We start from the raw sequence: 12,392 nt of genomic DNA, 5'->3' as shown, positions 1-12,392 counted from the left end.
TCAGCTGCCATATCAGCAAAAATTAAACATTTTCACAACAGACTCCATACACAATGACTCAGGTTCTTGTCCTCTTAGATCAATATTATTATTACTATTGATCAATATATTGATAAATATATTATTATCAATATTGTTGCCCTCTTAGATCAATATCCTGGCCCCTACTGTGACCCTCTCTTTCTGAATTTTAGTCCAGTTGCATAAGGATAGGGATATTATCAGCTTCAAATATAATGGGAATTGTTTTTAAATAATTCTAGCACTAGGCAAAAGTCCACAGTGTTACAAATTTTCCAGTGAAATAAACCTCACAGGACTTTTAAAATGTATTCCCAGGACATTTTATCTGAATTGCTGTCACAATTTCTAATGTTTTATTGTGTATTTTAGGTTTCTGAGCATGTCCCTTCTTTCCTTTGGCAGTTGAGAAATTAAGATAGATTCCATATTTTAATTAACTTAGCATGTTTTCCATGATACAGGGAGCAGTATTCACCAGTTTGATAGATCACTGAAATAAGCTGATTCCAGTTACCACAGTTGCTATGTTGTTAACAGTTGTTTTAAGAACTTTCCTTTCTTTATTCCTTTTTTTATCCAGGCAAGAAGCCATTTATACATATACATATATACATACATATACATATATAGGTAATTTATATACATATTCTGCCTTCAAGGAGGTGGATCAAAATCCCCACCCGTTAAGTGTGGGGTGTACACAGTGAATTCTTTCTAAAGAGTACCATATAGGAAAGGAAGAGGAAGTAACTTAATTAGGGAAACCGACGAACACTTCCTGCAGGTGATCAACGTTGACAGCAACAGCAATGAGTCATGTTAATAGTACATATCCTTTGATATGGTGTTGATGAAAATGGCACTTGATATCTATGGTCTTTCTCCAAATAACATAACCCAAAATAATCATGAGGAAAAAAAATCAGATCTACCCCAATTGAGGAACATCCAATAAAGTACCTGACCAAATCTTCTGAAAACTATCAAGTTCATCAAAAACAAGAGAAACCGTCACAGCCAGAACTCTAAAGAGACAAGATTGATGACTCAATGTAATATGGGATCGTAGATGAGATTGTAGAACAGTAACAGTAGCAACAGCAACAACAAAAGGACACTAGGTAAAAACGTAGGGAAGTTGAATAAAGTAAGGACTTTAGTGAATAATAATGTCTCACTGTATCAGTCATCACTGCCTTATGTTTCCTTTCCAGGTTTATTTTCTCTTGCTCCCCCATATGAGTCTTCAACTGTAGTTAAATTAGTATATTTGTGTCCCTCTACACAGAACCTTATTTCCTGTGTCCACATCTTCACATTAGCTTTCCTACCCATCAGTCAACCAAAACTTCTTCCCTGCTCCACTCCCATCTCCCTATCAAAACTGTATCAAACATTAATTTTCCATTTCAAATCATTTTTATGTTTGTCCTTACATTGCCTCAACCTAAAGAAACTTTCCTTCCCTCCACAGCTGTAAGAATTATTATCTGTGTTATTTATTTCACTCTTCATGTGCTAGTTTACACAGTTATTTTTCCATTTGTATTTTGGAAGGCCATATTTTATAGTTTTGTACACATCTGCCCTTGCTGTACAGAAAGTACATTTCCCAGGATTACTTTTCCACTTCACAGTTGACCCCAAGAGAAATATGTGTGTGATAGGGCAGGTAAAAGGCAAACAGCTCTGGAGGTTGGTGCAAAGTATAGGGACTATTGTAGCTCACACGTGTTGCTGATCTTCTGGCTCATCTTGCTTCTGCAGGGTGGCAACCTGGCCTGCAGGCCTTCAAATCCCACAGGACCTCCTCCGTCTAGTCTTGGGCCAGGCACATGTGCAGCTCCATGATGAAAGGTTGCAGCTTCTCCTCTAGGTCATCAGTGTAATCAGGTGAAATCAGATTCAGGTTTCAGGTTGTCCTTGTGGGTTTCCTTTATGGATTTCATTCTTTCCCCCCTTATTCTACATCATATACAGGTTTCCATTCTGTCTGCTAATCTTGCTGGCCCTTAGTGTTCATGGTCTCGCATGAACTTCATCACCAGCAGTCAAGTGTGCATTGTGCATACTCTAGGATGACAACTAACATATATATAATTATATATATATATATATATATATATATATATATATAATTATATATATATTATATTATATTATATTATATATTATATTATATTATATTATATTAATATAATTATAATTATATATATAATTATATATTATAATATATAATTAAAAATACATGCAATTAAAATGATAAAAGGGAAATGGAATCATGTAAAATGTTTATTTAAAACTCTTAGAAAGCAGGTAAAGAAAGGACAAGAAAAAATATTGCAATTAGTAGTTACAATCATAGTAGATATTAAGCCATATCTACCAATAATAATTTTAAATGTGACTGCCCTAAATACACTAAAAATATAGAGATTGTCAGGGCACCTGGGTGGCTCAGTTGATTAAGCATCCAACTTGGCTTAGGTCATGATCTCATGGTTTATAGGTTTGAGCTCTGCCTTGGGCTGTACGCTGATAGCTTAGACCCTGGAGCCTGCTTCAGTTTCTGTGTCTCCCTCTCTTTCTCTCTGTGCCCCTCCTCTGCTTGTGCTCTCTCTTTCTCACTGTCTCTATTTCTCTCTCTCTCTTTCTCTCTCTAAAAAATAAATAAATTTAAAAGTAAAATAAAATATAGAGATTGTCAGAGAAAATAAAAAATAAGACCCACCTATCATCCAAAAAAAAAAAAAAGAAAAAGAAAAAGAAATACACTTTAAATATAAGAACTCAGCTAGGTTAAAAGAGATGGAGAATGATTTACCTTCCTAATACTGATCAAAAGAAAGGTGAAGTTAATTATATTAATTTCAGACAAAGCAGATTACAAAGCCAGGAAATCATCAGAGAAGGGAGGGGCATTACAAAAATGATAAAGGGGTTAGTTCTTCAAGAAGACAAACAACAGTTCTTAATGTGTATGTGCATAATAGCAGAGAATGAAAATATGTGGAATAAAAACTAATAGAACTAGAAGAGGACAACTATTTTAGGTGAAGACTTCAACACCCTTCTAATAATGGACAGACCCGTTAGGCAGAAAACCAGCAAGGACACAATTGAATTCAACTGACCATCAGTCAACTGGATCTAATTGGCATTTATAGAATACGTCAGCAGACAACAGCAGAATACAGCTTCTCAAGTTCCCATGGAACATTTATCAAGACAGACCATATTCTGGGTCAGAAAACATACCTTAACACATTTAAAATAATAGAATGTATACAATGTGTACTCTCAAACCACAAGGAAATTAAATTAGAAATAAAAAAAAAGAAAAATAGCTGGGAATTCACAAAAATACTTGGCGATGGAAAAAGTCAATTCTTAGTAACACATAGGTCCAAGAGACAATCTTAATAAATAATTTTTGAGCTGTTATAATAAAAATTATATCTTACCAAAGTTTGTGGGTTACAGAGAAAGTAGTGCTTTTTTTTGTTAAGATTATAAAAACTTTATTTTCAAGGTTTTAACATGTGACATATTTCTTGAATAAATGGAAAGTATCCAATACACTGAAATATAAATCATCGTACATATAACACATGGCAGGATAAAACAAAACAATAAGATTCCACAATCCCTGCAGTAGTCATGGTCTTATTCTCAGATGCTTCCTCCATCTGCCAAATGTGTTTTGCTAGATTGTATAACTCACCATGCCTTCTGGGATCACACTTAGCCACATCTGTAGCCCAAAGAGCATTCAACTGGATGGACTGTGGTGTTGTTGGCTCTGTTCAAATGCAAGGCAGTCATATTCAAACAATGTATTGAACATCCTTTAAATATCGAAGTGAGGAACATGAAGGCAACATTATAATACTAGCAGAAAGTTTTTAGCAAATTAGCACAGCTGTGTAATGCTTGAGGATGAAAAGTCACTTGCCAACTTCATTTCTTTGGTTTCTTAGGCAGTGACCAGTGAAGTAGCAAGATGTGGAGGAAATGATAACATTGAACACATATAATAGAAAAGAATAAATGTCTGAAATCAATAATCTAAGCTTCCACCTTAGAAAATAAAACAATAACTTAGCTTAAAGCAGTCAGAATAAAATCAGTAAGAGTAAAATCAACTAAGTTGAAAAGAGGGAAATGATAAAAATCAATAAAATCAAAACCTGGCTCTTTGAAAAGATCAGTAAACTTGATATACCTTTAGCCAGAGAACCAAGAAAAAAGAGAGAAGACACAAAATCAAAGTGTCCTAATGTGGGAAATAAGTTTAAGAATGCTGTGTGCTTGCACCAATGGGTTCACAAGACTTAGGGTCTAAAGCTGCCACAGGGTGAAAGCACCCAAGGCCAGTCATTAAGTAAGACAAAGCATAGAGGTGGAAAGCCACCACCCGCGGGAAGAGCCCAAGGTTAGTCACTAAGTAAAACAAGGCCTAGGGCAGGAAACAGCCTCCTTGGGACCAAAATGTCCAAAAAACATTTAGAGGAGGAAAGCTGCTACAAGGCAAAAGCACCCAAGCTTAGCTAGTGAAAAGGGTGCCTTGTTAGGCTTGAGGCAAGGCTCCAGCAATCTTACACTTTGGAGACAACAGCTACTTGGCTGTATTGCCCACAGAGAAATACTGTCCATCTGGAGTCTGGCTCCAATATATCATTGTGCTTTAATCTTTATTTCTAATGCCACTCACCCCACAAACCCTTTGCTTCTCACACGCACAAATTAATGGTCACTATCTTATTTTTTTCTTCTGCACATTCACCACATATGGAAAACCTTGAGAGCTCAAAAAATACAGAGACAAAAGCCCTCTCAGGGCCTCTTGTCTCCTCCCGGACATTAGCCCCTCTCGTATTCAGTTCTGCATCCGCTCTCTGGACACGTGAGAACTCCAGACTCAAAGTTTGCAACATCCTAATAACCAGGAAACCAGTGGTGTAAGTTCTTGTCCAAAAGCTGGGAGGCTCGATACCAGTTTGGGTCCAAAGACAGGAAGACCAACATTCTAGCTCAAAGCAGCCAGACAGCAGTTATCTCTTACTTAGTCTTCTTTGTTCTCTTTGGGATTCCAGTTGATTGGATGAGGCCCCTTCACTTTAAGGAAGGCAGTCTAGTCTGCCTTACTCAGTCAACTGATTCAAATGTCAACCACATCCAGAAACACCCTTATAGACGCACCCAGAATAATGTTTGGCCAAATGTCTGGTCATCCAGTGGTCAAGTCAAGTTGACTCATGATGTTAATCATCACATATCGAATGAGAAATGAAAGAAAACTCACTACTGAGCCCATAGACATTAGAGGAAAATTAATGTTATGAACAATTATATGAATTGGACTAATTTCTTGACAGACACAACCTATCAAAAACTAAACAAGGAGAAATAAATAATCTGAAAAAGTTCATAACTATTATAAAATTTTAACAACAATCAATAGTTTTCCAAAATTAAAAGGACTAGGCCCAGAGGGTAAATGCTACTGAATGTTTTAAGGAAGAAATTATTCCAATTTCCTGTAATATCTTTAAAAAAACATAAGCAGATGGGTATCTCCTGCCTCATTCTATGAGGCTAATATTGTCATAAAATCTGATAAAGAAATGATAGGAAAACTGTTACAGACCAGTATCTCCTATAAATGTATATGCAGAATTCTCAGCAAACTTTGCAAATCAAATCCAAGAATGTAGAAAGAGAAAAATTCCCAATTACTATTCGAATTTATTCCAGATTTGTAAGTCTGATTCAACATTTAAAAATGAATTTATGTAATCCATTACAGTAACAGGCTAAATCATATGATCATATGAATGGATGAAAAAAAAGCATTTGACAAAACTCAGCATTTGTTCAAGGTAAAATAAGGCTATGAATAGAGAAGAACTTTCTTAATAAAGAATATCTCCAAAATTGGTGGGGTTTTTTTGGTTTTATTTTTTATTTTAGTTTCTGGTTCAAATCAAACACTATAAAAATGTAACATTGTAAAACCACAACAACACTAACTGAATAGAAGCTGAATGAAAGAGACAAGTGACCACAGATGAAAAGAAATATAGTTTTTGCAAAAATAGTTGGGGAAAATCACTAAACAGATGGACCACTACTGCCTTCAACAATCAAAAGAATAAAAAATAAAATAAAAAATAAAGCACACTAGGGAAGAGAGGAATCTAATTTCCATAGTTACCATTTTATAATATTCAAATGTTCAGTTCTCAAGAAAAAATAACGAAGCAACTAAGCAGATTATGCAGTTTTATATACAGTGTTCTCTGAGGAGGCAAGGATTGATCAAAGACCTGCATAAACAGAGTGAATGAACCACAGAAATACCTCAGTACACTCCAGGCAGAAAGAAACTTAGAAAAACCGTAGTTAAGGTTTTCACTGATGTTTTGGGAAACAAAAAATTTTGGGGCAAATAAGGTTTGAGGAGAGGTAGCCATTGGCCAGATTACAAAAGTCAAGAAATTTGACTACAGTGCTCACTCATTTTTAGATATCTTATTTAATAAATTTGTGACCCTGGATTATTTCTGATTCTCTTATTTCTTACCTGTGAAATCAACTACAATTACATATTCATTGTTATAAGCCCAAGATAGGAATGTGAAGTTGTCTAGGATGCTGGTTCTATTGTGTTCTTTGATCTAGAAAAGGGTTACATGGATTTTTCATTTTGCATACACTCATGACTTACGCATTTTACTGCATGTGTGTTGAACTACAATCAAAATTTAAAAATACATAGCTATTTTACAGTGCTTTTGTAAAAAATAAACAAAGTAATAAGTACATATGTATATATGTGAAGCAAAGTAGCTAGTACAGATTAGTCAGTACCTCTTATCCTTTTCTTGTTGTTTTTTTCCTCTAGCATAGCTGTCCTAGAGATTTCATAGTCCTTCTAGTTTACCTTTGTTTTCAAAAGAGCTGATTATACAGAAAATAAAACAAATTTTAGGAAAAAAAAATTGAGAATGTGCTCAGTGCTAGAAGAAAAAAATCCAAACAAATCAAATTTTACCACCAGCCAGCAACCTATCCCTACCCTAACCAAAATATTCCAATCCTCTTCTCTTTTTCCTTAAAAAAAATTATTTTTCCTTCTGTGAATAGTTGCATTTCATTTCTCAGAAACATTTACTTAGTTTTCCTACCTTCTTCCCAGTTATCTTCCCTAAACATTTTTGGTCAGTTTCAAAAATAATAATAGGTAAGAAGAAGAAGGCAAGGGTAGCAGTTAGAACAAGCCAGAATTCTTCAAAGCAGTGAAGCTTGAGGAAAGACTATATTTGGAAGTTAGTAGTGTACCTTTCAATTTTTTTCTATCCCTTTCTATATTTAATACCTCAATGCTTCTGAACATCTAAGTTTTTTTTTTTCCTTGCTCTTATAATAATGCTCTGCATTTATTTTTATCTGGATACTTCCATCATTTCATTGGAATTTAGAAACAGAAAAATAAACATGTGATTGTGTGGCATTCTGATGGGAAAGAACTGTTTTTCTAATACATATTTTCTTCTTTTTCACTGTTTATTTATTTTGAGTGAGAGCATGAGCAGGGTAGGGGCAGAGAGGGAGGGAGACAGAACCCACGAGTAATGAAATCATGACCTGAACCAAAATCAAGAGCAGATATTTAACCGAGTCACCCAAGCACCCCTGTAATACATATTTTTAATATATATTCAGAAAGAACTTTTTTCTATAGTATTATAATACTTTATGTTTCAGCTTTTGGAATCAGAGTTACACTGGCTTTTGAAAAATGGATATCTTTTTTTTTTTTTTTTTTTTTTTTTTTTTTTTTTTTTTTATCACTTGTAATCATTCCCCAATGTAAAGATTATTTAATCTTAGTGTGTGAAAGAATTCTCCTAAGTCACCATCTGGGCGGCCATGCTGAAACTTTACTTCACAAATATTGGTATATTTATTTATACTAAAGAAGAGTGATTGTAAATTATGTAATAACAGTCACAGGATGCTTTTGACTTGCCTAAATTTTCTTCCCTTAAAACCTTTCCTCACTTGAGGACACCCTCAGCTGAAGAAACCAACAAGTCCTCAGACTCTCCTTCTTATGTAATTTTCCTTGAAGAAATTCTCAGCCCAACACATAAGCAAGTAAAAGTATACACCACTTCCCCTAACATGACACCATTTCAGAATTGTCTCTGTGGTGTTTTTCATGCCCTGGGAAATCAACAAACTTTGTGTTCTTGTAACATAACAGGATGCTTTATTTGAGGGAGGGAATTTTTATAATTTGGAGGAGGCATTGAGAGTCAGCAATAAATCTTAATGACATAGGCTAGGACCTTTTTACCAGACAACTTCTAGAAATATCTTTTGAGGTTGTTTCATTTCTTCTGCTTGATAATCCTGACCTAAGCTGCATCTGAGCCCCAATTTCATTAAACTTCTCAGTCTATGAGTTTTATTTTATCCCATAAAAATTAGAATTCACCTGTCCGAGTATTTGTTACTCTCATCAGAGCTGTCTGCCTACAACATCTTGGTGACATTATGTTCTTCATCTAACCTCATATTTGCCTTGTCCTATTTTATTTAAAAAAAAAATGTTGTTTGCCTAAGAATAAAAAATACTGTAGAATGATCAACAGAGAGAGTCCTAATAAAACGGACTAAAACCATTCTTGAGTACTACTAAGTTTCATGTTTTGTCAGGCTAGCATCTTGTAGTGGGCAAACTTCTCCCTAGGTTACTATCCAAAATGCTGATGTGAGTTCTGTAGGCTTTATCCTGCCTTTGTGTCCCTGAGAGTTGATTTGGGAAGTGAAATCCCCTTAGAGATGGAGAAGCCATCTTGTTACTACATGAGAAAATCCAAGAAAAATCGCAGAGAAGCTGATTAATTGCCTTGAAATCATTTAATTACCCAATTAGTCAATCATTGGCTATCTACCTGTGCACTTCTGATTCTGTGGAGGTTTTCTGGTCTGTGGATTTATAATCTAGACTTCTTCTTGGCCTCAGTTTTCTCATCTGTAAACATCGGATAATAAAAATATCTCAATCTTAGAGAGTTATTTTGAGGATGAGTAAAATAAAAGAGAAATTGCTTAGAAAAATGCTCATTATATACAAAGTGGTCAATAAATGCCAGCTGTTATTATATATTCATTGTCATAGTTAAGTTTCTTTCATCAGATGTTCTATTATGTGCAGCCACAGGAGCACTAGCCATTACAACCACTACATCCTTCACACATGTAGCTGCCTGCTGGCAGCTGTGGGTGGTTATGTTCCATGGCATATACTGCAATGATAGGTTAGGCTTTGATTGTTTTTCCTTCAATAACATTAAAGATGATTTCTCATCTAATGAATTCATTTAAGACATTGTTTCTTTTTTCTTTCCTTGTTCAAAGGCATTGATAAACTGAGCATCATCCTCCTCCAAAACAAAGTGAATTAAACTAGAGCCAAGAAGACTCTTGACCTGTCCAAGTTATTCTTTTCTAATACCACACTGAAATTTCTGATGTTGTTGCCACCATTTAATCCCCACTGAAGAATATCTGTGTATTTGATGATTTTTGGGGGGAGGAGGGTCATCATCATTAAATTTATTTATTTTTTTATTAAAAATTTTTTAATGTTTATTTATCTTTGAGAGAAAGAGACAGAGCACGAGCAGTGGAGGAGCAGAGAGAGAGGGAGGCACTCTAGACACTGCCCACCTCCACAGAGCTGGAGGCTAGAGACAGCAACCACATCTTTGGGCTCCCTCTGTGGCCCATGGCCTGCCTGCTCCCAAACCAGAGATGCCGCCTTCACAGAGCCAATGCTGTTGTCTACATCATTTTGGATTGATTGATTTTATAAGATAAAAGTACATTTTAATAAAGAAAAAATTCAACATTGAAGGCTCAGACATTCTTGGGGTACTGGGAAGGGGAATTCCCACTTCTTCCTCGCACCTTCCCAGCATCATTGTGGAGGTGGGGTAACAAGTTTTTCTGAAGTTGGAAAAAACAGGGCAGGGAGTGAGGGGGGCAGGGAGACTTTCCTCTGTCTGAATGTTTCTCCTCAGGGACTGCCTGGCTGCCAGTTGGTTTGTCTCTGTGTGCCTCTCGCCTATGTTCGGCACCCTTGCCCAAGTCCCCTGTGGAGTGCAGGGATGGTGCTGTGCAGGGGGCAACAGGGCACGTCAGCTGGCGAAGAGACGGGTGATGGTGGTGGTGGCAGCGATGAAAGGGGGTGCAGTGGTGGGTCAGCCAGAGGGAAGTGGGGAAGAGGGAAACGAAGGGAGAGAGGGAAGAAGGCAAGAGGGAAGAAAGCCAAAGAAGGTGGGTCGGCACCGGAGGGCAGGAGTGGTGGGGGTTGGGAGATGGTCTCCAGAATCTGAAACAGGCTCCAGACTCTGAGCTGTCAGCCCAGAATCCAATGTGGGACTTGAACTCGGGAACAACAAGGTGATGACAGAGGCTGAAGCCAGACGCTCAACTGACTGAGCCACCCAGGCGCCCCTAGATTTGTTTTTTATCAAAAAAGTATTTTTGGAATAAGACAGCATCTGAGTACAAGGCATCTGTATCACAGATATGATACATCTGTATCTTTACTTGTGATATTCCACACCTGTCAATGAACTGTTATTAACAGTCTTTCTTCCATTAGATTGTCTAGGTTTGTCGGACTTTTGCATAGGAAATATAATGTGAAGTGGTTGGTGGAGGCCTGGCTGTTACTTTGGTGTCAGTGAACACTCATTTTCCTTTCTATACTTCTTTTAAGAGGTCAAACGCCTTATTTCACCCTCCCCACTCTCGGCTTCTCATCTCTCTCCCTTCCCAACTCTCTACTGTTATGATTTTTACCTAATTTATGAAGGGAATGAGAACATTGATTTTTAACAAATAACCCACTGAAGTTATGAAAGATATCTAGGATTCAAGGTGTAGTCACAGTATTTCAAGGGCATATAGTGTACTATATGTGTCCTTCAAACTTTCAGGCAGTAACAGTACCACTCCAAGTATGGAAATAGGAATACTGCTAAAAATAGGTTAAAATGTGTACTATATCTTGACTTCTCATTTTTATCTTTCAACTAACTTATAAAAATTAATAACTATTTGAACAGAAATAGCTTCCATATTTTTTTCTTGTTTTTCTGAAGTCAAGCTATACTTGGTATCACCATAAATCTCTTCTCACCTCACATAAAAGTTTAGTATCTCACAAGCAGATGGGTGTGGCGAGGGAAACTAAAAAAGAAGATTGAATAATCAAATCAAATTATTATAGTCCTTACATCCCTCAGCCTTTCAAAGAAAGCTTGACTGGATTGAGTGGTTTATATATGCTCCTGTCAAATATGCTAAATGCCAAGAACCCACGTAATTTTTTTAGAGCACTATTTTCATACTTAATTTGATGGACAGTGTAGTGTTCCCTTTCTACCATAGCAAGTGGCAGAAAACAGCAAGATAGTAAATCAAATTTTAATAAAAAGGATTTTAACAAGAATAAGATATGTCCCATTAATTTGATCTTGTTAAAGTAGAAGGCATTAATTAATAAATGAATGAAACATTAATGGGGATCAAATATGTAGAGAATCAAGAGACACTAGAAACCATACTAGAGAGTCAGGAGTGAATGTTCAGTCATAAGTATCTGCCCGAGGCTTACTTTTGTTGTTATTCCACTATATTCCTCTTTTTAAATACAATTCAGTGTGTAGTGCAGTGCACTGAATTTGAGATATTGGTAAACACATATAATTTTGCCCCCCATTCTTTTTGTCTTCTTCCATCCCTCAGGTCCTTTCTTAATACATGGTTTATGCCCACTATGAACTGAATGTTTGTATGTATCCCAGAATTCGTATATTGCAGCCCTTATCACCAATCTGATAGCATTTGAGAGCTAATTAGATTTAGATGAGGTCATAATGGATGATGGATTAGTACCCTTAAAAAAGGAGAAAGAGGGCTCCTGGGTGGCTCAGCTGATTGAGTGGCAGACTGTAGCTCAGGTCATGATCTCACGGTTCATGGGTTCGAGCCCTGTGTCTGGCTCTGTGCTGACAGTTCAGAGCCTGAGCCTGCTTTGGACTGTGTCTCCCTCTCTGTGCCCCACCCCCATTTTCACTCTGTCTGTCTCTCTCTCTCACAAAAAATAAATAAACATTTAAAAAAATTAAAAAAAAACAAAACAAAACAAAAAGCAAAGGAGATAGAGACAGGAGATCTCACTGCATGGCTGAACCAGAGAACCAGGGAAGGGTCTTATGAAGATATAATCAGGAAGAGCCCTATCGTGCTGGCCCCTAGACCTCAGATGTCTAGCCTCCAGA

General features: G+C 36.4%; 1 long non-coding RNA gene across 1 annotated transcript in view; it reads left to right on the top strand.

Moving 5' to 3' along the window:
• LOC122225814 overlaps positions 1-9,850 on the top strand; it is a 34,782-nt gene extending 24,932 nt beyond the window's left edge. Inside the window, exon 3 of the long non-coding RNA XR_006205371.1 lies at positions 9,705-9,850. This is a non-coding gene — a long non-coding RNA (uncharacterized LOC122225814). The remainder of the gene's footprint in view (positions 1-9,704) is intronic.
• Positions 9,851-12,392: the final 2,542 nt, after the last annotated feature.

This window comes from Panthera leo, chromosome C1 (assembly GCF_018350215.1).
Source record: "Panthera leo isolate Ple1 chromosome C1, P.leo_Ple1_pat1.1, whole genome shotgun sequence".
NCBI classification, from domain to species: Eukaryota; Metazoa; Chordata; class Mammalia; order Carnivora; family Felidae; genus Panthera; species Panthera leo.
Note: the sequence above shows the minus strand (reverse complement) of the source record. Positions and strands in the feature narration are given on the sequence as shown.